Source organism: Rhinichthys klamathensis, unplaced genomic scaffold, assembly GCF_029890125.1.
Source record: "Rhinichthys klamathensis goyatoka isolate OS25496 unplaced genomic scaffold, OSU_Roscu_1.1 h1tg000347l_1, whole genome shotgun sequence".
Classification (NCBI taxonomy): Eukaryota; Metazoa; Chordata; class Actinopteri; order Cypriniformes; family Leuciscidae; genus Rhinichthys; species Rhinichthys klamathensis.
The window spans coordinates 940,415-967,891 of NW_026606859.1; the positions used below are offsets into that span (position 1 = coordinate 940,415).

General features: G+C 40.8%; 1 protein-coding gene across 1 annotated transcript in view; it reads left to right on the top strand.

Annotated features, from left to right (window-relative positions):
- The first annotated feature begins 23,250 nt into the window (after positions 1 to 23,250).
- Positions 23,251 to 27,477, top strand: part of jakmip1 (janus kinase and microtubule interacting protein 1) — a 93,989-nt gene continuing 89,762 nt past the window's right edge. Inside the window, exon 1 of the mRNA XM_056272716.1 lies at positions 23,251 to 23,439. The gene's annotated coding sequence lies outside the window, so the exon portion shown is untranslated. The remainder of the gene's footprint in view (positions 23,440 to 27,477) is intronic.

Here is a 27,477-nt window from a genome sequence, read left to right on the forward strand (position 1 = left end):
TCCATTACACGAGAGTAGATGTTAAAACTTCATACTGATTTGTACTCGGCTTTCGCCAAGATAAGCACAAACTAAGACGTAGCTTTACAGTAACCAATGCTTCTCCATTCATTTACGCCTCCTTCCATATGGTGATGTGAATCTCCTTCTGTCCGGCGTTAACGACTGCAGTGTACTTGGCGCGTCAGCACACACAACGGCTGCAACTACAGGACCAGCACGACAACCGTCTGGATTGAGCCGAGTAGGGGACATCTCTAGGGTCTTCAAGTGGGCACCTTCCGTCCTCAGTGTTTCGTCGACCAGCCCACGACACCTCAAGAGGGCTCGACAGTGACTCTGGCGTCCCAGAGTCACCCCCCTCCGTCCCCCACTCAACTCAGCCCAGCTTACTGACCTCTACATCCCTCCTGCTGCTGAGACCTAACCACAATCTCACAATCTCTCCGCAACCCAACCATACGCGCCAACCCGTTTGACTAAGGCTGTCGAGCCTGTAAAGTAGGTTCAGTGGCAACGGTTCCGTATGGCATACTACCTACCGCAAAACACAATATCTGCCCACATTCACGCAATATACACAGGAACGTAATAACTGTAATTACTATGCAAACTATACAAATAAACCAACAGACTCTTCGAGTTTTTCAAGAATTCTACGAAACCGTAGCGTGGCGGCCTGTACACAGCCAGCCAGAATATTTCCGTCTCAACCACAGCCAGTCACAAACAACCAAACATTGGGTTTCAAAGAAAGATGGCATGTCTGCCTTTTATTTTTACATCAAGCAGGGTTTCAAAAGTAACCAGGAATATTAAATAAAACAATACGGATAAACCAAAAATCCAAACAAGAACATTACCTCGGGAAGAGGACCCAAACAAAAGAAAACAAAAATACCTCTTACTTAAGGGGATAAAATTAACTTACCTATACATAAAATAAAGAAAAATAAACAACATATACCTTCCCTCACTCCCTAACTATCAATTAACCCTCTGGGGTCTGAGGTGTTTTTGGGGCCCTTGAGATGTTTTGACATGCCCTGACATTTGTGCTTATTTCAGCTACTTACAACATACCATTGGCCAACATGTAATTGTGGTGTATTCAGCAGTCTGTGACAGACTGAAGTAATGATGAATTGTGGTAATTGTGGTGTATTCAGTCTTCAGTCGTTTCATCTGAAGACTGAAGTAATGATGAATCACAGAAATTAATAACATTTTAAAATATACAGTTTGGCTATTTTAGACTGTTTAAACATTCCTGTTTAAACAGATGGCGCCAGCAGTGTGCACGGCGCTGCATCTCCCTGTCCTTTCCAGGCTATTGTTTGTTTTTATTGTTTGCTTAAGTTATCAAAATGTCTCAGCTCTGATTGTATATGATCGACAGACACTTCTTTCTGTTCGAGACCAACACGCTTTATTTCTAAAGAGTTTCAATTATGGGAAACAGTCTTCGGATAGACCCTTTCCTCCATTCTTAGCTCTGCCGGTAGACCTGCAGAGTACACCTAATGTTGCCACGCGGAGGAAACGCTCCAGAAGACGGAGAAAGCGTGGTGGTGTGGTTGTGAGAGTGAGAGCATACCAGCGGTCGGCATGGAGAAACGGTTCGGGACTACAATACGATTGGCTCTCGCGCCTCCCCCTGGACCTCAGGATGCGGTGGCTCCGCCCGATCCAACTCGGAGCTGGTGTCGCTGTGAACCGGCAGTCTGCACCGGCGGAAGACTATGTTCCTCGGCGTCCTAGGCATCTTCGAGTGACTGAGCGCGGCGTGGACCAATCGAATCTTCGATCACTGACTCGAGCCAAACCTCAGCGTACGGAGGATACTGTTCTTCAGTTGGCACTGATCAATGTTAGATCCTTGACTAACAAGACGTTTATGTTAAATGACTTCTTTCTGTCCAGGGGGCTTGATTTTATGCTTCTGTCAGAGACGTGGGTTCAACCCGGTGAGTGCTTCCCCTTCTCAGAGCTTCTGCCGCCGGCATGTTCGTTTTTTAACTCTCCTCGATCCACAGGAAAAGGTGGAGGATTAGCGACAATTTTTAAAACCAGTCTAAACTGTAAAAAAGTCCCATGCGAACAATTCAACAGCTTTGAGCTGCAACTTTTCGAAATGACCCTCAACTTATCAGTGTTATGTGCACTTGTTTATCGCCCTCCTAAATTTAATAAGGATTTCATTAGGGACTTTTCGACGTTTGTGGCGGGCATTGCTGTTAATTATAATCACTTTCTAATTGTTGGTGATTTTAATATTCATGTTTGTTGTGTTTCTAAGCAGTGTTAATTTTGGCAGCCATTTTTGATTTAGTCTTAGTTTTCATCTTCAGACGAAAATGCTTATTGGTCTTAGTCACATTTTAGTCATTTTGTCTTTCATAGTTTTAATCTAGTTTTAGTTGACGAAAAGTCATTGCATTTTTTGTCAACTTTGTCATTACTTTTAGTCAAATTTCAGTTACCGACATTAATTTTGGCAGCTATTTTATATGTAGTTTTTAGACAAAAAATGTCATAACAATTTTTCTCTCTAGGCCAGTTCATTAAGCTTATGAGAAATCTGAATCAAGGTAACAGTATTGACATTGCACTCTAGCATTAGCACTTGTGCAATTCTACATATCCCTTTTCCTTAGTTCAGTGGTTCTTCAATTTTTTTTTTTAGAGGGCCGTAACCCCTCTTCCAAGACTGCTGTCACACCTTTTCCATTAAGGGACAATATTTGCCCTCTTTAATCGATTTTTCAGTTCATTTTTACCTTGGTAAATACCTTTATAAAACAAATAATGCTTTAAATAAAACAATGTTCAATAAATATGCAATGATGGTAAAAACGAAGTTATACGTTTAAATATTAAATTAAAATGGCCAGTAGGTGGCGGTAAGTCTGTCTATAGTTTATGAGTGAGTCATCGAGCCATTCATTCATTCAGTAACGAAGCAAGTTGCTGTACTTATGAACGGATCATTGAATCTCACGATTCGTTCAAAGCCACAGATTCGTTCACGAATCACCGCTGTAGTTCTGCTGTGGCTTTTGTTGCAAAATAGAGCAATAATAGCCTACTGACATACAGTTTTAAATGTACTGTTACTGTACATCACTTAATGTTACCCTTTTGTTTGTTGAACTATTGTATAAAATCAATGTCACATTTGAAATCGTGTGTATATTCGGGAAACATGGCATTATTGCTCGTATAATGATCAACATTAAAAACACTGCTGGATATCCTGCATTTTGACCGCAGATTTAGTCGCACAAACAGCGCAAGCGGCTAGTGACAGAAAAAAAGACTGAATGACACTTTAAAGGATTAGTTCACTTTTAAAAAAACTTTTGCTGATAATTTACTCACCCCCATGTCATCCAAGATGTCCATCCATATAATGGACTTCCATGGGAACCAGACGGTTCAAGGTCCAAAAGACAGTTTCAGTGCAGCTTCAAAGGGCTTTAAACGACACCAGACGATGAATAAGGGTCTTATCTAGCGAAACGATCGCTCATTTAAAAAATAAATAGAAAAGTTGAAGTCGAACTCGTTCATCAAAATGAACAAATCTTTTTTCGAGTCATTTCGTTCATTCAACTAACGAAATGAACGAAATGACTCGAAAAAAGATTTGTTCATTTTGATGAACGAGTTCGAGCAGGAGAGTCACGAACGTGTATCATTTGTGCTTTTTAAACTTCAACTTTTCTATTTATTTTTTAAATGAGCGATCGTTTCGCTAGATAAGACCCTTATTCATCGTCTGGTGTCGTTTAAAGCCCTTTGAAGCTGCACTGAAACTGTCTTTTGGACCTTGAACCGTTTGGCTACCATTGAAGTCCATTATATGGAGAAAAATCCTCGAATGTTTTCATCAAAAACCTTAATTTCTTTTCGACTGAAGAAAGAAAGACATGGGCATCTTGGATGACATGGGGGTGAGTAAATTATCAGCAAAAGTTTTTTTTAAAGTGAACTACTCCTTTAATTTAAGTAAAAAATCTCAAATGAAGATCGCTGAACTCTGTTTTTATAGATCATCCGCGCTTCTTCAGCATGTAGACAGAGCGCGCGCGCATGGTTGCCAGATAGGCTACTATTGAAAAGACCGGGTAGAAAACGTGTTATTTTAACAGAAAAGCTCTGACTGGGGATTTAAATTATTGAAATATGGCAACCGTAAGCATGAACGTTCGCAAACACAGTCTGTAATGTGTTGTCTTCTCCTTTATTCGACAAAAACAAGTGGTTTTGATAAAGTTTTTTTTTTTTTTTTACCCATCAGTCTCGTCTTTTTTCGTCAACGATATTGCATGTGTTGATATAGTCACAGTTATCGTTTAATTACGTGGGTGTCGTCTCTCATCGTCTAGTCTTAGTCAGGGGAATAAAGGTCGTCAACGAACATTTTTCGTCATAGTTTTCGTTAACGAAATTAACACTGTTTCTAAGCCCTTGGTCAAGGACTTTTTAAATATTTTAGAATCTTTTAATCTTACTCAATCGGTGAATTGTCCGACCCATAACAAAGGACATTCTTTGGACTTGGTCTTGTCCCATGGCCTAAATCTCTCCATAAAGGACATTTCGGATGCAGTCATTTCTGATCATATGCCTGTTTTGTTTTCCATTTCTTTGCCGTCCTCTCAAAAAACAACATGCCTCCCTATGCGTCAGCGGCGCGCGATTAATCAATCTACGGCCCCACTTTTTGCTGCAGAGTTTGACATTTCTCCTTTAATGCCGTTGGATGAGTCTTTGTTAAATCTGGACATTGATGAGATGGTTATTTTATTTAACTCTACGTGCACTGAAATTCTTGACGAAATAGCACCATTTATGCACAATAGTTCTAAACTAAACAGAGAACCATGGCACAACGACTCTACTCGTGCTCTCAGACGGGAATGTCGACGCACCGAGAGAAAATGGAAGAAAGATAATCTGCATGAAACTTTGGTCATTTTAAGAGACTGCCTGTCCATCTACCAGGACGCTGTTAAAGCTTAAAGACTCAGTATATGTCAAACCTTGTGCAAACTAACTGCCACAAACCTTATGTCCTTTTTAATGTTTTAAATAGGATAATTAACCCTCCTGAACACACTGGTATTATTCCTAGTGCCCTTCTGTGTGACAGATTTAGTAAATTTTTCACTGACAAAGTGCTCAGTATTCGGGCAATAACCCATTGTGTTGTGCCTGATCCAAGTATTATACCATTATGCACAGCTGTCTTTGAAGATTTCATTCCAATATCTTTTTCTGATCCGTCAAAGACGGTTCAATGTTTAAGACAATCGGTCTGCTCATTGGACAGCCTGCCTGCCAAGCTGTTCAAGGATTCGTTTGACACGATTGGACCTTTTATTTTAAACTTGATAAATATGTCTCTTTCAACTGGGTATGTTCCGAGAGCTTTTAAAGAGGCTATTGTACATCCTCTCTTGAAAAAACACAATTTGGACCCCTCTGATTTGTCTAACTACAGGCCAGTCTCTGAGCTGCCCTTTCTATCAAAAGTCTTAGAAAAGGTGGTATATGCCCAACTTCAATCACACCTAAATTCTAATAATATCAGTGAAAAGTTCCAGTCTGGTTTTAAATCCTGTCACAGTACAGAAACTGCTCTTTTAAAAGTTTTTAATGATCTTCTTCTAATTTCTGATTCTGGTAGTTCTGCTGTGCTAGTGCTTCTAGATTTAACTGCAGCGTTTGATACGGTCGACCATAAAATTCTCTTGTCTAGACTCGAGTCCTGTGCTGGCATCACAGGCACTGCTCTGGAGTGGTTTCAGTCTTATTTGCTAGACAGATCTTTTTCTGTCAACCTCGGGCCCTTTCACTCAAAGAAAACCCCGATTACTAGTGGGGTGCCTCAGGGATCAATTTTGGGCCCAGTTTTATTCTCGGCTTATATGCTGCCTTTGGGATCAATCTTTCAAAAATACAACATTTCTTTTCATTGCTTCGCAGATGATGTCCAAATTTACTTACCTTTAAACGCTAATACTAATTCCATCGAAGTACTGAGAAATTGTTTACATGAAGTAAAAGACTGGATGTCACTGAATTTTCTAAATTTAAATGATAAAAAAACCGAAGTTGTAATTTTTGGAAAGTCCGACATCTCAAGTTTTAACAGTGCTCTTGGCCCAACACTCTAAAACTGCTGCTCATGCGTCAAAAGTCTTGGTGTTTTAATTGATAGTTATTTTAAACTCGAAAGACAAATTAGCTCAGTGGTAAAAGCAAGCTTCTTTCAACTCAGACTTCTTAGGAAGGTGAAACCGTACCTGCCACATAGCCAACTAGAGAAAGTTGTGCATGCCTTGATCACAAATCGTCTGGACTATTGTAATTCTTTATATTATGGTCTTGATCAGTGCTCAGTCCGCCGATTACAATTAGTGCAAAACGCTGCTGCACGTTTACTGACTGGGAAAAAGCGCCGTGACCACATTACCCCTGTATTGGCGTCTCTTCATTGGCTGCCTGTTGCTTTCAGAATCCAGTTTAAAATTTTATTGCTCGTTTTTAAATCTCTAAATGGTTTAGCACCTTCATATTTATCAGACATGCTTATTTTGCACACTCCAGTTAGACCACTAAGGTCGACCATAAGATAAGGAGAGAATGCCCATGTCCGGTTCCGTATCAGCTACATTCAATGCCAGAGAGTAGACATTTAGAGTGGATAGCTGCGCTAAAACTGAAGCATCCACCGAAAAAGGTGTATGTCTGTTCGCACCATTTTGTTGACAAACGCCCCACGGATGACCATCCCAACCCGGAATTATACCTTGGATATGACAGACCAGTGGTGAAGAAGAGATGTACAATTGTTCGTGTCGAAGCGACAGGTAAGCCACTTTTAATGTTGAATTGTGTAGCTGGTTAGCGATAGCACCACTTCACTGCTAACCTTGTTAGCTAGTTAGTTACCTCCGGTTGTTTACATTTTTACGAGCTCCACCGGCCTGCTACAAAAATATTTGTGTTATCTGTGGGCAGTCTAACCTACATTTTTATGAACAATATGCCCATTATGTTGCTGGATAGAGTAAATGTGTTAAAAAACATGGCCATTAATGGTTTATACCTTTGTCCACTGAATGTTACTGTAGGTTTAGTGCTATGAACTCCACTGAGGGCTATCGTAGAGCTAGCTGCTATCGTTATGTGGGCCAGGTAGTTGTTAGCCTGAGCAAGGAAGAGCTTCCATCACCATTTATCATAAGCTTTTACTGTAATGTTGTCAGTGTGAGAAACATGGACAGAAACTGTAGAGTTTAACATGTAGCCCATGTGCTCTTTTTTACAGCAACAGCAGAAATGACAGAACAGGAGGATGAGGGCATACCTGAGGTGCCAAAACCATCACACAGCACTGTTTCCACCCAGTGGGAAGACCCATCGCTTTGGGACCACAACTATGGTGAACACCAGGGTGTTGACGAGACGGCCGAAGATGCCACAACACAAACTGAAGATTTCAGCTACTCCATGCTTCAGAGTGATGCCGATTCGTTCCTCTACACTGGAGTCTCACTGGAAACCTTCAACTCTCTTGTTTCCACCTTAGATGGATTTGCTGAAAGGGCTTTTGTTTTGTCAGTGTGTGATCAGATACTAATGACACTGATAAAATTGAAATTAAATAATGTGCTGGGTTACCTTGGTAGGCATTTCATGTGTCTCAGAGTGTTGCCAGTGAGGTTATCTCATTCTGGATTGATAAAATGGAGGAGGTCTTGCGCCCTCTTATTATCTGGCTCCCAAAAGAAACCATTAAGGCCACTATGCCAACTGCATTCAAGAAGTGTTTTTCCAACACCACCTGTGTCATTGACTGTAGTGAAAGTTTGTTACAGAAGGCGAAAAATCTTGACTCTACAGTCCTACAGCCATTACTACTCACACAACACAATTAACCCTCTGGGGTCTGAGGTGTTTTTGGGGCCCTTGAGATGTTTTGACATGCCCTGACAGTTGTGCTTATTTCAGCTACTTAAAACATACCATTTGCCAACATATAAATTTGCTGTATTCAGCACAAACTCTGCTACAATAATATGTGAGCAAAATGGATGTACATGTTTGCATTTTATAGAAAAAAAATGATGCGTGGTTAGTACGTTTTGGGGAAAAAATGTCACCGCAATAAGGCCATTTAACACATACTGAATAGTTGTCCACAAGACTTTTGAGTTACTATTCTTGTAGGCTAGAATTTTTACTTCAAAATGAAGTGAAAATCATTCTGACCACTCTTTCACAAACAACAATATAACGATTTAAATTTCTTACGTCAGTTTTTGTGTCAGCACTGCTGTATGTGTGGGAGTGTGAATGGCCATGAACAGGGCCGGCGATTGCTATAGGCAAACTAGGCGATCGCCTAGGGCGGCAAATATGTTGGGGGCGCAGGCGCCCTCTAGTGTCGCCCTTTGCCTACTTCCCATTAATCATAGAATTAGAATGACAAGCGAAATAAAACATGTTTATTAAACATGATCATCATAAGGCGCCCCTCAGCCACACGGTTAATTACTTGTCAACTTGATTATTAGATTGAATTGATGATTGTTGTCGATCATTTCCTAATGGGGGGAGTTGCGTTACGTTACGTTATGTTAGGCTGGCGCGTTGATCGAAAATGAAGCGGTCAAAACCCTCTGGTGCACAGGGAAGAAAAGGAGAAAGGAACAAGATAAAAAGAAAGCCCAGTATAGAGGTAAGTCTTCTCATCTCAGCCATTAAGGTGTCAAACGAAATAAATTTACTTAGTATTGTGCACAGGCATGCTGGCCATCGGGACTACTGAGATTCCCGGTGGGCCGACGTGCTTTTTGGGCCGATACATCTCGAATACTTTTATATATTTATTTATTTTTTGTCTGAACGGCCCATAAAACTCGTACATCGGCGGCCCATTCGTTTTGTTTTGTTTAATTGGTGGCGCTGGGTTATAACTTGCTTTCAAGTATGTGTACAAAACTTATTAGGCTATGAAAGTTTCCTTTATTTTTATTATTGTATTTGTTTTACAATATATGGCTATTACTGTCATGGGATTAATATTATATCTATTATTATGCAGTAGTGTAATGTAGACAGACACTGTAACAAAATAATAATAATAACCTTTATTTTATAAAGCACCTTTAAAAGCAGCTTCTCAAAGCGCTGTATAGGCCTAAACAATGGGCAATTGTAAAAAAAAAAAAAAAACATCAACAAGTGAATGCAAGTTTAAAAAAGTATGTCTTAAGTTGACCTTTAAAAATGGCATAAGACTGGGCTTCCCTAAGTTCAAAGGGCAGAATTCCAAAGGACAGGTGTTTAATTCATCAATCTGGTGCACTTTGAGAGTTCAAAATTAAAAGCTACAACCCATATTCAGTGTGCAAATTTAACAGAGAGAAAATTAAAATGCACAACATTTTCTTAAACCCCCTTAGCCTTGTAGCAGTCCATTAGATTAGTAATAATGGTGGTAGAAATTGTAATTTATCTACTACAAGTTACATGGTCAGATAAAATGTATTTGTACAATGCAACTGGGGGGGGAGGGGGCACAAAACTTAATCTCGCCTAGGGCAACCAAAGGGCAAGAGCCGGCCCTGGCCATGAATATTAATGTGATTTACACCTGGGTGGGAAGACTAAAGACACTTCCCCAATGGCCCATCAAGGTGCTGTGAGGCAGCCTGATCTAAGAGTGATTCACTGATGAATAAAAATTTAAAAAGAACAGCATTTATTCAAAATAGAAATCTTTCCTAAGAATGTAAAGACTTAAAGTCATTACTATCACTTAACACATCCTTTCAAAAAAACAAACATAAAAAGACCAAACTTGGGGTTTTTATATATAAAAAAATCCTAAAAAAAACTATCACAGGTTAAAAAAAATTAAGCAGCACAACTGTTTCCAACATTGATTGAAAAAAAATCATATCAGAATGATTTCTGAAGGCTGATGGTCAGTTAGGTAGCGGTACATCTCACCGATGCTGACATCTGTCCATTTATATTTGCAGCCCTTTGCAGTTGCCTTGGCAGCCTGGGCATTGGTGTTGTGGCACAAAGTTGACACGCCACTTTCTGAAAAAAATAGTTTGAATAGACTCATGGTCGAATGCGAGTCTACAGAGCTCAGTTGCGGTCCAGCTTCCCGTGCGCGCAGGAATCACAGTGTCTGTGGAAACATGTCAACATCGGTCTCTGTTTTCCATGACAGAGTGACTGCCTGTTGCTCGTCTGCTTGTTTGCCTTGCCTCTCTTCAGAACTGCTTGGACATGTTCATTGTCACATCTGTTATAAAAAAGAAAAAGAGTATGCTGATAACACAATCAAAGAAACTGTATTATTATCATTATCAATCACTAATTGCCATGGATAAAAAAAAAATATCCGTTTTTTGTAATTTCACACAAGAATATGAACTTTTACATTATGACGATGTAAACACAATTAGGCTACATTGCATCTGTGAAATATTACATCTATGCACTTACTCAGTATGATTCTCGATCGCACTGAGAACTGAACGACACCTGCTGGAGAAGGAGAGCATGATGAACACACAATCCTAAAAAACAAAACAAAAAAACTGTTAGCACATTATCCAAAGTAAACTGATGGACAATTAATGGGTATGGATGCACAATGTATGTATATATCTGTTGATGGACGGAGAAACATCTATTGATGGGCTGTATAGACCGCGTCACCGTGAGACGTGAGTATCTGTTTATGGCCCATATAGACGCACACATTTACTGATACACTCAATGAACGGATCGCTCGCGAACGACACATCACTACATTTCAAACATTTACACGTCTATTCACAAACATCTGTGCATAAAGCAGTATTTATGCATGATAAGTAGTGCCATAGACTAACCAAAACTGAACATTTATATATAAAAAAATATATTGTATTTATTTAGACAGTATCACATATTTTACCGGAGGCTGAAACATATTTCTCTCAATCACATTATTTAACCTATAGTAGGCAGGGATGTAGTGGAGGCTAAACACATGTAAACGCCGTTTACGCACCTCCCAATATTCGGAAATAGCGTTTATCCACCTCCAAAGTGCGTTTATCCACCTCTAAATTGCGTTTATTTACCTCTAAATAGCTATAAATTAAGCTTATGTCGTTTTAGTTTCATATTGTTAATTATTAGTTTCATAGGTTGTTAAACCTAAGACGAACTCTTTCGCTGCATTACTGTCAGTGGTGTTGACTATAACTGACGGTGGTTGCGCTGTTGACGCTCGCGCAGCCTCTCGAAGAGAAATCTACACACATGAGCGCGCACACACACACAGTTAACGACATACTGCCTATAAAAATCTAAATGTGGAGTTTTTATATTGTTAACATATGTTAAGCAACCTCAATTATTTTTCCTGAACACCATCATGATTGAAAATGTGACATTGATTTCCTACAACAGTTCAATACACAGTTAAAATTAAGTCACTTACATTTTAGATGCAATATTGGCTGTTTTTGTTCTGTTTCAGCAGCGAAAATAGTTCTAAACAAAAATCACAGCAGAACCACGACGCATCTCAGAAGAACACTCAACCTGTTTTCATTACTGAATGATTCAGCATTTTGAACGAATCGGTTGAGTCAAAGATTCAACGACCCATTCATAAACATCTGTCTCATTCTTGAATGAATCAACCGTTTGAACAAATCGTTTGAATGAATCAATGACTCACTCATTAAGACGGTCGCCTTCCGCCACCCACTGGCGGTTTGTGTTATGTTTAAAAGTAGATCATTCTTTCCAACGTTTCTTATTTGTAAATTTAAATCAATTTCATAACATTATTTTATGCAATTGTAATTTTTCAGTGTAAATGATTAAATTTGATCAGCCCTATAGTGTCTTATTATTCGAAATAATTGAATTTATTGATCAAATTTAGGAATTTAAAATGAAAGATGAAACATAAATTTAATAATATTGGGGGAGGGGATGCCCTTTAAAGGTGCAAATATTACAATATGCCGATTTAAATATCAAAGCTAATTGAACACTGATGAGAATATTGTTTCAGAATAAATTAACACACACACAAAAAAAAAAAAAAAATCCTGACGAGAAACTTTTTTACTCTGACAAGTGAATGACAGATATACTGGTCCGAAGGACAAGCGTATGAAAAGGCTTAATGTGAGCCCTGCCTATAGCAATGTCATCAGGATACACATACACCGGTAGGCAGTCAGTCGCCCACCTTACCGGGTGACCACGTCGTGGTCCACCAGAATTTATAGTTTACCCACCTCTTTTTTTACCACTACACCTCTGATAGTAGGCTAATATCACATTTAAAAAGTTTACACGAGCGTATATAGGCCTACACGAATGTTAGGGATATTGTGAGGTAATCTTTCCTATGTCAAAAGCTAGCCAAAACTAGGCAAAATATAGTCTGAAAGTTCATTTGAGCTCTATGATCAGAAAAGGAATTATATAACACTAAACAACTTACTCCGAGCTTGTATCCTCGGCGGGGTCAATTCGTTCTTCAAAATGCAGCCGTTCGTCGTCCGAGTTTCAAATTCCTCTGAGGAAAAGGTGAATCCTTCCCCGCTGTCCAGAATCATCTGAAGGAGTAGCGTGCCATCCTCAATACGCAATGAACTATCAGTGAATCTGATGGAGAAACTTCGTGTTGTTATGCCATTGATCGCTGGGCGTGTGCTTTGCGTAACGTTAGATCACCTATTTACCATGTGAAAAGCGCTGGGGGCGTGGCGGCCTCGGCTAATTAAAGATAATGAAGGGAGAACGAAAAAACTGTACCTCTCCTTGGTTTCAAACGGATTACATAAACTGGAAATATTTCTTTTTAAATAAATTACGAGAAGAGAGATTTCAGCTTCATAAAGATAAATCTCTCGTATCTCTGTGATAAGTATTGACTGAGTTACAGTTCATTTTTCGGACGCGTTTCAGAATGGACTTCACTGACAGAGAGAACGCAGAACGCGCATCATGTTTATTTTTCTTTATTAGGCGAAAAGCACAACACTTTGTTTTTATTGTGAGTACCCACAAAAAAAAAAAAATAGACACTTAACAGGATCTAATGATGTACAACACTTATATGTAAGATCAAAATCAACAGAGTATTTTGAGTCTCTTTTGCACTGATAAGGAAAAAATCGAGCTTGACGGCCGACCCCAGAGGGGTAAATACCTTATTGCTGTTGCCCCATGTGGCTTAATCATGTTTATCTCAACTGGATATGGAGGACGTGCCAGTGACAAATAAATTACTATGCACTCGGGTATCTTGGATTATTTAAAGCCTGGAGACGAAGTCATGGCAGATCGTGGGTTCTTGATTTGTGATTTACTGTTTGAAAAAGGGTCAAATTGGTTCTGCCTGCTTTACTTAGAGGGGGTGCTCAGCTAACTGAGGAACAAGTCACAGCAACTCGCAGGATTGCAAATGTACGGATTCATGTTGAGAGGGCAATCAGGTGACTTAAAGTATATAAGATCTTGAATCAAGTTATACCAATAAACATGGTAAACATGGCAAAAATTTAAAAAATCCTCAGAATCTGTGCGGCCCTCGCCAACTTAAGGGGTGAACTCATCCGTGAGTGATAAGTGACAACGGTGATGTTCTGATGTTGTAGTTGCATCTGCGCGCGCACACACACACACACACACACACACTTTACACATCTACATAAATGGCTCCTGTATATTTCATATTGACACTTGCTGCCGTTTGTAATTTTTTACTGTTTATATTTACTCTTTGTTTGTATCACACACACACACACACACACACACACACACACACACACGCACACACACACAGACACACACACTCACACACACACACAGACACACACACACACACACACACAGACACACACACACACACACACACACACACACACACACACACACACACACACGCACACACACACAGACACACACACTCACACACACACACAGACACACACACACACACACACACAGACACACACACACACACACACACACACGCACACACACACACACACACACACACAGACACACACACTCACACACACTCTCACACACACACACAGACACACACACACACACACACACACACACACGCACACACACACACACACACACACGCACACACACACACACACACACACACACACACACACACACACAGACACACACACACACACACACACACACACACACACACAGACACACACACTCACACACACACTTTACACATCTACATAAAACTCTACACACATTTTCACACCTTAGACACAGTTAAGGATTGTGAGGTTACTTCCTTGTCATTACAAAGCCCCGGTTTGCCATTGACCACACTAATGAATGAATTGGATATGCACATCCACAAGGTGTGGAAGCACACATGTGCTAATTTGAAAACGCAGCACTCAGGTGTGCTATAAAAGGCAGCAGGTTTCAGTTCACATGTCTTCAACAAAAATGGAAGGAGCTAGAAGAAGAAGAAGAAAAAGAGTGAGAATAAGAGGGGGAGCTCAAAGAGGAGATGAAGGAGGTAGAGGAAGAGGAGAAGAAGGTAGAGGAAGAGGAGAAGGAGGTAGAGGAAGAGGAGAAGGAGGTAGAGGAAGAGGTGAAGGAGGTAGAGGAGGAGGAGAAGGAGGTAGAGGAGGAGGCCCAGGTAGAGGAAGAGGAGAAGAAGGAGATAGAGGAAGAGGCCTAGGTAGAGGAGAAGAGGTAGAGAAGGACTTGAAGAGTTGATAGAACCTGAACAAAGAAGACGAGGACCAAATTTGACTCAAGAAATCCGTGCAACACTTATTGACCATGTTATCAACCATGGACTGACACTGATGGAAGCTGGACAAAGAGATCAACCAAATCTCTGGTTGATACTGTAACTGAATAGTTACAGTATTCTTGTTGCTTTTACAGTAGTTTTTATCAAACTGTATGTAGTCAAACTGTTGTACTTCATGCAGTAATTTTTATTTGTCTACAGATTTTATTTTTTTCATTGATTTCTTTGTTGGTTGATTACTGTAACTGATTATGGTAAGAAATACTGTAAATAAATACTTGAAATATGAGTCTGTAGAAATCAGTGTTGTGCAGTGCTTGGCAAGTTTATAGTAGGCCTATTTGTGTACATTCTCCCTATATCTCAAACTAATCATGAAGAATGTTGTGGGTTTGTCACTATTTTTTTTTTCATCTAAATTATCCCTTACATAACAATGTCTGGCCAAAAATCTAGCACATGCTATTTCCTAAAAATTGTTTTTTTTACAAATGTGTTTTTTATTTATCACAGCCGTGTGCAACTGGCTGCAATAGTGTCTGGTCATTGAGGACTGTGTTGGTTAAATGAAAACTAATAGCATTTTCACAAATATGTGTATATCTTTTGACTGAAGTGTGTATGTTTTGACAGAAGTGTGTCAATTTGCAAACAATCTAGGAATTATGCCAATTGAGTGTGGTGTTTGGATAATTGTGATTATATTTTGAAAAAAAGAACCCGGTTTTCAAAATTGCGTGTAAACAATTGAAAAAAACTGTAACAGCAGGAGCACTTAACAGTTGTTTTGTGGGATATTTTCTATCAATTCATTATGCTCATGTATCTGTTCTGCAGTTTCAGTCGCTGACCAACAAATTCATCCACAAGCTGGGGCAACATTGTTGAGAAATAAAATCTCTTCAGATGTCCTACCCTCTCCAGAACAAGGGCCATCAAATGGTACAGTGAACACAACTGTCATTTGGGCTCCAGATAAACAATTTGGCCATCTTCAGACCGGCACAAAACATGCCTAATTGTACCTGCATGTAATATCCTCGGCTACCTGTTTTCTGAAGTTGTGGTACTCCATCTACTAGCTTGATATAACTGCAGTTATGGTCAAGTTGATCCAAGAGGGTAGAATGGAGTTTACTTGGGACTGGACATTTTATTTCGAGTAGGACAGAGGAGTCAATTACCCCATCTGGGCTGGCTGACAACCATGGCTCTGTGACACTAACAACGATGCCCCTATGCATAATACTCATGCCTTGCTCTCGAAGTGCATTACCAGCAACCACCTCATTCTCCTTACCATCATTTGAGGCATAGTTGCCACGAAAGCAGGGGTAGAGGTGCTCTGCCATAAACCTATCAGGATTGGTGGATGTTCTAGAAGGATCCTTTTTAGCTGAACTTGCAGTTATTCTCAATTTTCTTGCATTGTGCCACAAATCGGAAGAACTCTGCTCCCTTGTTTCAGATTCTAGAAGCCTGTGCACTGCTCACTTGAACATACAACTCATAGAAACTTTTACATGTCTCACATGTGAGATCAGAACCGGCATGGGTTTGATGGGGTCTTACAAATCTTGCATCTACTGCGGTATTTGCAAGGCTACAGGGTTGCACAACTGGTTTTACACTGTAACACTTGGTCAATAGACTGTTTTTTAACAGGAAAAGTGGCTTTGTTGGGTCTTTGTCCACATTATTCATAAATTCTGCATGTGACATATATTGTGGGGTGTTTGGTAGTGGCTGCGCACCTGACACACTAATGCTAAATTCATCCCCTGCCCTGTGCTGGCTGAAGTTTATGTCCCTCAGTCGTTTTGGCTCAAGGTTCCTGACTGTCCCTGCATTCCACCTGTTTTCTTCATACCTTCCAAAGGATCTCCCTAATCCAGCAACACATGAACATCCGACAGTCTCTATCACCCCCGACTGCAGCATAACCCAACCAATAAGCTGAGGCTGGTTAGCACTTTGAGTTCTGTCTACCTCTGCTTTCAAAACACATAGTCTCCGTGCTTCAGTAAAGAAATGCGCCCGACTTTATTACCATAGAAGTAATTGAAGGCCTCGGTGCTTTTGTAATTGCGCATCTCCTCACGATCTACACCCTCCGAAAAGATGAAATGATTAATGATGTCAATATGGCTAACTCCTGGCCATAGCTTCATGTCATCCACCCAACCTGTCAATTTCGAGGGATGTGGCGCTCTGATATAGCCTGGCATGCCAGACCTACATCAAGATGTTAGGTCTGGGAACTCTCCATTGACATGCCTCAATCCGAGGGGCGGGATAAACGGTTACCTTTCAATATCCCTCTGCACGCCATAGGACAGCGCTACAACCAACCAGAGCAATGAACGGTTGTGGATGAGTGAGTCCCATGCGTTTTTCCACCAGCGGAGCTAATTGATACACATCTTCCTTTTTTAAGAATGACTTAAGTGACGTTCTCTTAACTTCAAGTCCTCCAGAGTCGCGGCCAAAGCCGGTTCGAAAGACCGCTGCATCTTCATTGTTTTCAAGTAGCAGGAAAATCACCTATGGAAATCACGCGGAACGTCATGAACTGTGCCGTCATTGTGTTAAGCCCCCCCGCCGACTCTATACACGATGTGATTGGCCTGACCAGTTTTTGGTTTTTCCAGCTCAAAAGCCTATGGAGAGTTGCTAGACCACACTGGCTGCGAAATAATTTTCGCTGCCGCTAGGGTGCGTCTAGATTTCTAGGCTAGCTCTGATACGGTCGCCTTCACGATCTTTTGAGATTTAATCGGCGGTGTGTAGCCATCTTGACCGAACAATTATCTACTACTTTAATAACTTTAAAAACTATAACCCTAGCCTTTACGCTAGTGCTAACATGCTATGTAAACAAACACTTCAACTGGAAGTAGAAAACCGTTTAGTCAGTTGAAGCCGCTATGAATCATGGGAAATAGAATGGGTGAAGAATAAGGTGTGCAGCTTGCCCTTCACCAGGGCTCACTCCACTAGAGGAATGGCGTCCTCTAGAGCAGCGGTCCCCAACCTTTTTTTGCGCCACGGACCGGTTTAATGTCAGACAATATTTTCACGGACCGGCCTTTAAGGTGCTCCTAAAAACGCGTAGAAAACGCTAGGCGCGAGGTTGCACTCCGGAGGCGTCTGTCGTTGCTAAGCAACCATCAGCTGCGCTCTCCGTTACAGCAAGGAAATTTCAGCAATGGATTTCCACCACCGAAAAACCCTTGCTGTAACTGTTACAAGATTTATTTACTAAGAAGAGTAAAAAAAAAACGCTGCAGTGTTTGGGTGCGAGACCGTGCAACCGATACTACAAAAACGCAAAAACCATGGGGAATTTCACCAGCTGATTCAGGAGCTCCGCCTGGACAATGGGAGGTTCAAAGCCTATTTCAGAGTGGACAAGGACCAGTTTGATTATATTTTAAGAAAAGTTGGCCCAAGCATCAGTAAACGGAGCTTCTGCCGTGAAACTAACTGATCTCTCCTGCGCAACGGCTCTGTATTTGTCTGAGGTTAGACTATAACTGAAGTGGTCATAAAACACCAGAAATAGCAAACACATACACATTTATATATAGAATATAGAACAATTCTGTATAAACAATGATGGATTTAACAAGGAATCAGTTGTGAGCATTAATATTTTTAGTAAAAATATTTTTTACTAGTAACTAGTGCAGCAGTTTACAGTGTGGAAGATGATTGGTTGGTTCTTGTCACGTGACCTACAGTGCGCTTGCGGCATTCTGAAAAGTTGAGATGTTTTTATCTCGATGCGGCGCGGACGCGCTTGGATAAAACGGGCGCGTCGCTTCCATTATGAGCGCGCATACCGCGCGCCTACATTTGAAATAACAAACTTGAGCGCGCAAAAGACACGATATGTGAACAGGTAAATGTGTGAATAAATAAAACGGAAATAAGTTATTTATTCTTTCTGTGCGGCCCGGTACCAAATGACCCACGGACCGGTACCGGTCCGCGGCCCGGGGGTTGGGGACCCCTGCTCTAGAGCCCTCCTCTCCAGGAGATCTGTGATGTGGCTGGCTGGGCCACCCCTCGTACATTTATGAGATTTTATGGTCTGCACGAGTGCTCTCGTCCTAGTTGTGTCTGAGACAGCTTCACACTGGGACAGGCAGGTTTCGTTGTGGGATAGTGGGTATTCGTGCCTTCTCCTGCCTGGGAGCGACTTGCTTCATCACAGAAGCTAACTTTGTTGTGTGCCGGTGTCCCTTTGTAGCTTCCATGTACGGCGTCACACGTTACGTCATGACGCAACAGCAATCACGATTGGCTTAGTTTCATTCACGCTTCAGAGGCGCTACGCTGGAGGGTGTTCTCCAAAGTGTCGTTCCGACGCAGTGTCTCGTTCCCTTCTCAGGGAACAGGGGTTACAGTCGTAACCCAAGATGTTTGTATAGTATAAAAACCATTGCGTCTATGGAGAGCCCTCATAAAACACTAAAACCCAACGTGTGTGTGTGTGTGTGTGTTTGGCCCTGGGTAGTGGGCCACATATGGTGTTGATCATGCATGCTGTAATGTCTGTGTTTAACTACATATACAAGGGAGTCAGAGCGAGGGAATCTAGGTCAGAATGATGGCACTTTAGTGATGTTTCTGAGGCTGAGGCTGATTTTCCACTTCACTCAGCAGAGACCCACTCTCAGCCCTCACTCCTCCCTCACTCACACCACTGTGCTTTCACTCATTCAATCCTCTCTCTCTCTCTCTCTCTCTCTCTCTCTCTCTCTCTCTCTCTCTCTCTCTCTCTCTCTCTCTCTCTCTCTCTCTCTCTCTCTCTCTCTCTCTCTCCCAAGCACTTCTCATCCCCTAAGTTCATCAGCTGGGAAGGAACCCTGTTGACTTACAGTTTTTCTCAATCGCTAAGACACATTTCTTGAAAGCTGCTCTCCTTTTCTCTAAACTGTGAACACAAAGCCCATTTTTCAAGCTACATTCACAAAACCTCAGACTCTTCTTGCAAAACCAAACTTTCACCTCTAAACAGTTCAATCTGTGCTCAAAACTGAACTATGTTGTCAAATCGTGCCCCGAGTCAATCAAAATTAAAAACACTACTGAACAGTCACTAAATACTACGTAGAAAAATAGAAAACACAATGCTCAGGACATGAAGCTGGAGAAATAAATGTTTATTGTTCACTGTAGGCTAAATGCATGTTGCAAAACAAAACAAAAAATCTGTGCATTTACTGTAGCACTTGTACAAAAAGACAAAACAGAAATCTTGTGCATTTACACGTAGCACTTGTAAAATCAAACAGAAATCGTATGCGTTTGCCACTTGTGTACAGTAAGCCCATGTAAAAATAAAGTACAAAAATATACAAATAAGTGCATTACTCAGCCACAGCATCATGTCTCCGTACTGGGTCAGGCCACAGGACTTCATCCACATCACAGGCCACATTTTGTTTGGTCAGGCAACGGGGGAAAAACCCCTGGCATGCCGTATCCAGGCTTGGCATGCCTCCACACCTGTGCCACCACAGGCGAGTCCCATGGCTTGCAGGAGATTGACCCTGGTGTAAGGTTGGCGTTCATATACCTTCCACCGCCATGAGGAGAAGAATTCCTCAATGGGGTTCAGGAAAGGGGAGTACGGTGGAAGGCAAAGATTGATAAATCCTTGGTTCATATTGAACCACTCTCTAACCTGGAGGGCTCTGTGAAAACTCACATTGTCCCAAACAACAACATAGATGGGATGCTCCTCCTGCTGCCCTAACAGAGCATCTCGCATGTGATTGAGGAAAATGAGGAGCTGGTGAGTGTTGTAGGGCCACAGGTTGGCATGATGGTGGACAACCCCATGATTGCTGATGGCAGCACACAATGTGACATTGCCCCCACGCTGCCCAGGAACACCAACAATGGCCCGATGGCCAATCACATTACGGCCTCTCCTTCTCCTTTTGGTGAGATTAAACCCAGCTTCATCCATGTAGATGTATTCATGGGGTCTTTCCATTGCATCCAGTTGAAAAACCCTCTGTAGAAATAGATATCGTTTTGTAAGTGATACAGAAAAAGTGATTTAGGCCACTACAGTAAATCACTACCTAGAGTAATCAACATTGAATGTGTCTGGATATATGCCAACCTGTACATACTGGAACCTTTGCTCTTTGACTCGGTCTGAGTTGCGATCAAAGGGCACTCTGTATAGCTGTTTCATGCGCAGTCTGTTGCGCTTGAGGACACGATCAACAGTAGAGAGGCTGACACTGTTGATACCCTCAAAATTTACATGGTCCTCAATGATCTTCTGCTGAATTTCCCTCAGTTTAATGGCATTGTTCTCACGGACCATATCAACAATTAGGGTCTCTTGGTGTGGGGAGAACATACCTGTCCTCCCACCCCCATGTGGCAGTCTTTCAATTCTACATAAAGAGAACATGGAGTTACAAAAAAATATACATGGAATACTAGGCCTACAAACAGTTAGACCAACCCTCCATTACAATACTACAGTACATTGGTACAGTGATGTACTGAAACATACATTTACTTACAGTATACTGTGGTACAGTATATAGTGTCATACAGTAATTGCTGTCAACATTTACATACTGTACTATAATGTCAAAAAAAGGTAATTACCTGTTCTCTTCTCTAAATCTTTGGATTATGGTGGACACAGTGAATCTACTGATGTTTGGTTGTACCCTTTGTCCAGCCTCCCTCATGCTCATACCATGGACAAGAACATGGTCAATCACAGTAGCTCTGATTTCATCAGATATTACTGTTCTTTGTCTTCGCTGACCACCTCGACCACCTTGACCACCTTGACCACCTCGACCTCCTCTCACACGAACTCTTCCTCTCAGATTTCTATCCATTGTAGAGCCTCACAAACCAGTGCTCTCTGAACTGGCTTACTGTATATGTTCGCCCACATCATTAGCCACAAGTGTGATCAATTTTGAGTTGTTGTGTTCAAGTGGTGACAACTGTGCTTTAATTGTGTTTGACTTTTGTCACCTGTGCTCACCATTATGCAGCACGGGTGCATCACAATGAAAATGTGTTGACAAGTTGTGTCTAAACAGGTGAAAAGTGCTTATGGTTTTGCCAAAAGAGTGATTGATTCAATCAGTGGGTTCAGGCAACTGAGCATTTGGTTCAGACAATAGGGTTTAGTGTTTTAGCAATTGAGAAAAACTGTAATAATAATAAAAACTGGACATTTTATTATGATAGGCATTAGACTTTTTTAGACTGTTTAGATGTGTTTCATTATTATTATATCGTTATTATTTCATTTTCATTGTATCACAATACATAAATTTGTGTTGCGATTACAGTTTACACTCTCTTAAAAAAAGGTTCTTTATACTGGAAAAAGGTTCTTTAGATTTTTTAAATGTTCGTCAAACTAGTAATTTTTTTATTTTAAGAATTATTAATTGAAAGGTTCTTTGCGAAATCAAAAATGGTTCTTCTATGGCATCACTATGAAACCCCCCTTAAGCTTTATTATTAATGAAATAGACCTATTAACTTAAAATTAATGCATTACGGCACTTCACAATTTTTTTTATAGTTTTGGATGGCGTCCTTCTATGTCGTACTATGACAAAGGGTTATGAATATTAAAGCTGACATAGACTGGTGGAAGGTGTATTATGGAAGGCCATCTGGACTTTACCAAACAAACATTTATTGGTAAATAAAATTAAGGAAATAACTTTCAAAATCTTAAACAGATACTACCCAGGCCAGTAATTAATTTTCTTGATAAATTAAAAAAGAATATTGATTTGAACTGTTCTTTTTGCAACACATTGGCTGAAACCTTGCTCATGTGCTCATGTAAGATTTGTCTAGATTTATAATTGATAACATTGACCCCACTTTTTCTTTGTGTTTAGAAAACGTTTTATTTGGTTTCACCAATATCCCCCAAATAAAAGGAAAGAATAGGCCTTCTATATTATAAATGTATAATTTTTTGCTAAATTTCATATAGCCTAGATAAATGTGAGTAGGCCTACAGTAAATCCTAACCTTTGTTTTTGGTTCTTGAAAAATAAATGCAAATATATATCAATACTTTTTTCCATTCACATAATAAGAAAGCAATTAAAACTCTTTCTGTTTGTGAGTCCTTTAATATATTTATATAATGTTTAGCCTCCCCTGGCTGTCTGTTTTTCTATGTGTATTGTTGCAGTTCTCACTGTATATTGACTTTGTTTGAAGTCATATATTAAAGCTGATGCGCTACTACAGTCTATCGCTTGGCTCATGGATATTAACGAGTCTACACAGGGTTGACGTTGCATCGCTTCCTTCCAATAGCGAAAGCGTTGCTCATGAATATTAAACGAGACCTTCACAGTAGTAGGATTGGGAAGTCGGGTTTCTCTCGGATGTGTGTGTAGTGGAGACTAATGTAACGCTTCCCTCACTGTAACAGCCTCGACAGCCTCGTCCACCTTCCCGGGACCGGCGTGTTTCTCTGCGGGGATTCGGCGCTCGTGTTCGGCCTGCCCGCGGACACCTGAGACCCTCCGGCAACTCACGGGGTATCGTACAACAAATGCTCATTTACAACCTGGATAACGTGCACTGTTCCGTTTGATCCACCGGCACACGCACTGCTATGTGGGAGGATCTGTATGATACAATAAATAATTGAATGCGAATGGTTGTATGAGCGTTATGAATGAATTTGTTGTCTCGTCACTTTGACCGGAGAGAGTTTATTGATCCTGCTCGCGCTCGTGCTCGTGCTCGCAACATCACACCCATATTTAACAGCGACTCTGAGCTCGCGATGCTGTGTGTGTGTGTGTGTGTGAACATCCAGAAGGAGACAGCTGTCAGTCACGATGACGTCAGCGGTGTGTGTGTGTGTGTGTGTGATGGCCACAGATGTTTCTCTGCAGTGGTCAGTGTCTGTGGGTGTGGTTCTGCTCATCATGTCTCTGATGCCCTGCACTGGCTCCCACACTGAGGGAGAACCGGGAACACAGGGATATATTTCCCATAGTAATGCTCAGCTTCTGAACAGAGGAGACCGGGGCTAGTTGTCACACAGAGGGCTTGTCACAAGGTCTATATCTCAGTAACTATGAAAGTCCAATTAGCCTTCAAATGTGTGTTTTCTCGATCAGTGGTTCTTGATGTTTGTTTCAGACCCCCAGATCAAAACCCTCTTGAATTTAAACCATTTTTGTGTTTTCTGTTAATTTGTTCTTTCCAATAAACGGAACTACTCTCTAGTATATTGGTAGAAACTCTTAGCAAGAAGTGGTCAAATATTAAAACATGTTCATAGATCTTCTGTGGAAGTCTCAGGATCGACACATGTTCGTCCAATCATTGCAAGACGATTGTTGGCGCGTCAATAATTGTTATTATCGTTATTATCATTATTATAAGGCTAGTATTAATAATATTAGGAACTTCCCTAATTTCATCACCGACATGCGTGTATGAGGATTGAGATCCTCAATGAAAATGTTTTTAAAACCGACTACAAAACGACATCCCATCATTAATTGAATATCAGGCGATCTATTCACTAATCGCCAAGAGCGCTTGCGATTAACACACACATCATTCTTACAGGACTACAGTTGTAGTGTGCACACTGTTAACAAATCATTTAATGACACTAATAACACTAAAAACAATACAATTACAAATTAATAAAAACAATAATGTCACTAAAACAGGCCTAATATCAGTGTTTAGGTGTGAACACAGCACACATCAGTCATCTGTGCAAATCAAAAGCAGCTTCAAACACAGACTTAAAAAACAACCTATTTAACAAGAACTGTTATTCACTGTCATTAATGTATGGTCAACAAAAGAAATATTAATCCAATAAATTAAGATAGTTGATTTAGGTGTCGTCTCTGAGAGAAGACTCCATGAATCCAGCGACAGACTTTCACATGCCTGCTCGTATCCCGGCTCTACTGGACAAGCAGGCGGTGCTCATGTAAACACGTTTCCCTTTAGCACAGTAAAGTCATAGACCCATCGACTCCGCTAGATCTGGACCCTCGGCCCGGTTTCTCCCAGCATGTACACGCATGCGTTCTTTGGGCTTATTGAAGTGTGCATGCGATGTGTGATAGCATAACAGGAAAGCGTCAACACTTGCTGTGCATTTGAGCGCATGCAGACAGAGCTTTACACAGTAGCATTAGAGAGGAGGATAGTGTGATCATGAGAAAGCTCCAGTTCTCCTCTATATCAGAGTCAGTGTTCCTGAACTCCTGAAACGCCTCCACTGTAGTCTCGAGTTTTTTCCGGGAACGAACACGTCACAATATTCCTCATTATAATAATTAATATGGAAAATAAAGGGGCGGGGCCTGGTTGAGTTAGTTAGTAGTGTGTTAAACTGGCGGTTATGGTAATTAGGGGCGGGATATTACCCAAACACACTCGAAGCGCTCAACCAATCACAACACACTGCTCCAGCCGACCAATCAGAGCACAGTGTGCTTTTCAGGAGGAGGGGCTTCATAGAGACAGGAAGTAAACAGAGCGTTACTGACAGACTGGGAAGAGAGGAGCCGCAACAATGGAGAATATGAGGAGAATAATCAACATTCAAGCAGGAAAACTTGTTCTAGTAGAGCCGGAAACATCATCAAGACTTTGAGAAAGGGTATAATAGATCCTCTTTAAAAATAAGGGTTCCAAAAGGGGGTTTCGCATGCAGCGATGTCATAGATCAGTGGTTCCCGTACTTTGTCGTACCTCTGAGATATTTAACATCCTTCTGCGTCTCTTCCACTTAGACTGCAGTCACACCTTTTCCATGAAGGGACAATATTTAAGAAGATTAACCTTTAACCCTAAAGGCTCGTACACACCGGGACGAATATCGGCGCGTGTTATTAGCCAGCGTTTTTCAACGCGTTTTTTTGTGTTCACACCCTAGCGATTTTCGCTGACGATGAGCCGAGTGGACATGCAAATTCATTCCCTGACATTAGATGGCGCCCATTTGCTCTGCAATACCACTCCATAACATTCTCTTTTATTAAGATTCAGATGTAGTTGCTGTGGCGTTTGTCATATAGTTCTTTATGTTCCGACACCAACGAGACCAGCAGCTCTACATTCATCTTGCCTTGCGTCTTCCTCGTCTTATTTCTCCTTGGCAGTGTAGACGCTACTTGGCGTATATCTTCTTTGCCGTTACGTATGTGTGCTCGGCAAGAACGTTTTGTGTTTGAGCGCCCCCAAGTTGTGTTTTACTGTAACTTCAGAAGCTCCAGACACGTGAGCAAAAGCGCCAATCTCATTGGTCGGATAGTTTTTGACGTGGCGCGTCTAACTAAAAAAACGAACCCGAGGCGTTTTAAAAAAAATGATGCTTTTACGCGTGGCATTTTTCGCGCCGGTGTGCACACTCACATTGGCGCCCTTTGTTTAGTCACGAGGCGTTAAACGATTGTCGAGTTCGCGCGCGCGATCATTATATTAGTTACCAATGATCGCGCGCGCGAACTCGCCAATCGACTACTGTGGACTTCGAACGAAAACAGGAAGTAAATACAGGTATGTGAGCTGGCTGAATTAACATCATTTTTATTAATATCTTGCACATCTATTGCAGTCAGATTGACCGTGGTCACTCTTAATAACACCACTCACATGGCTGTGCACTTGTAATGACACATTAAGGTTGTTAAGAGGCTAAAAGCAGGTTTAGAACTTGCCCCATTGAAGTCAACAGGGTGCGAATTTTAAAAAGAGGATAACACGGTGTAGGCAACACCGATTTTTGTCGTTTTTGTCTGTACTGACAGCACTCCAAATGTACAAAAAAATGAGCTCAATGTTAAAATTGACCGGAGTTCTCCTTTAAAGAAGATTTTCAGGTGCATTTTTTTAAAGGCAGGTTTTTTTCTAACCCTATTAAATGTATGTCACGTCAAGGCCAATATATCGGCTGATATTTTGAATTTTTATCGGCATCGGCCAATAATTTTTTGTGTTTGGCCGATGTATTGGAAGTAGGACTTTTATTGTGCCGGCTCTGAGAACGGCAGTGCCTGAGCACACAGCGCTCACATTATCCGTCTTCATTCTCTGTTATACAGTTTTGTCTAATAGCTTACTAGATAAAACTGTTAAACAAAGTGTTATCTTTATTTAAAAAAATATAAGCACTTATGGAGCTCGAAATGTGTCTTTATTACATGCAAGAAAATAAATGATCTGAGAGAAAGAAACAAAAGTTTGAGAGAAAAAGTTATCACACTGATAGCAAAAAAGCATTTCATGAGAGAAAAAAGAATATTTGAGAGAAAAAGTTTTCATATCAATAGCAAAAAATAGACTTTTTGAGACGAAAAAAAGTTTTGAGAGAAAGTATTTTCTCATAGAACATAAAAAAATATAAATTAGAATTTTTAAAAATTATTTCTGAGAAAAAAAATCTCTCTCCAAATACTTTGAAAAAAAAAAACCTTACATATATATTTTTTGCTATCAGTGTGAAAACATTTTCTCAAAAGAAAAAGTGTTTCTCTCAAACCGCTTTTCTTTGCTCTCGATGCAATTTTTTTCTCTCGTGTCAGGATTTTGCT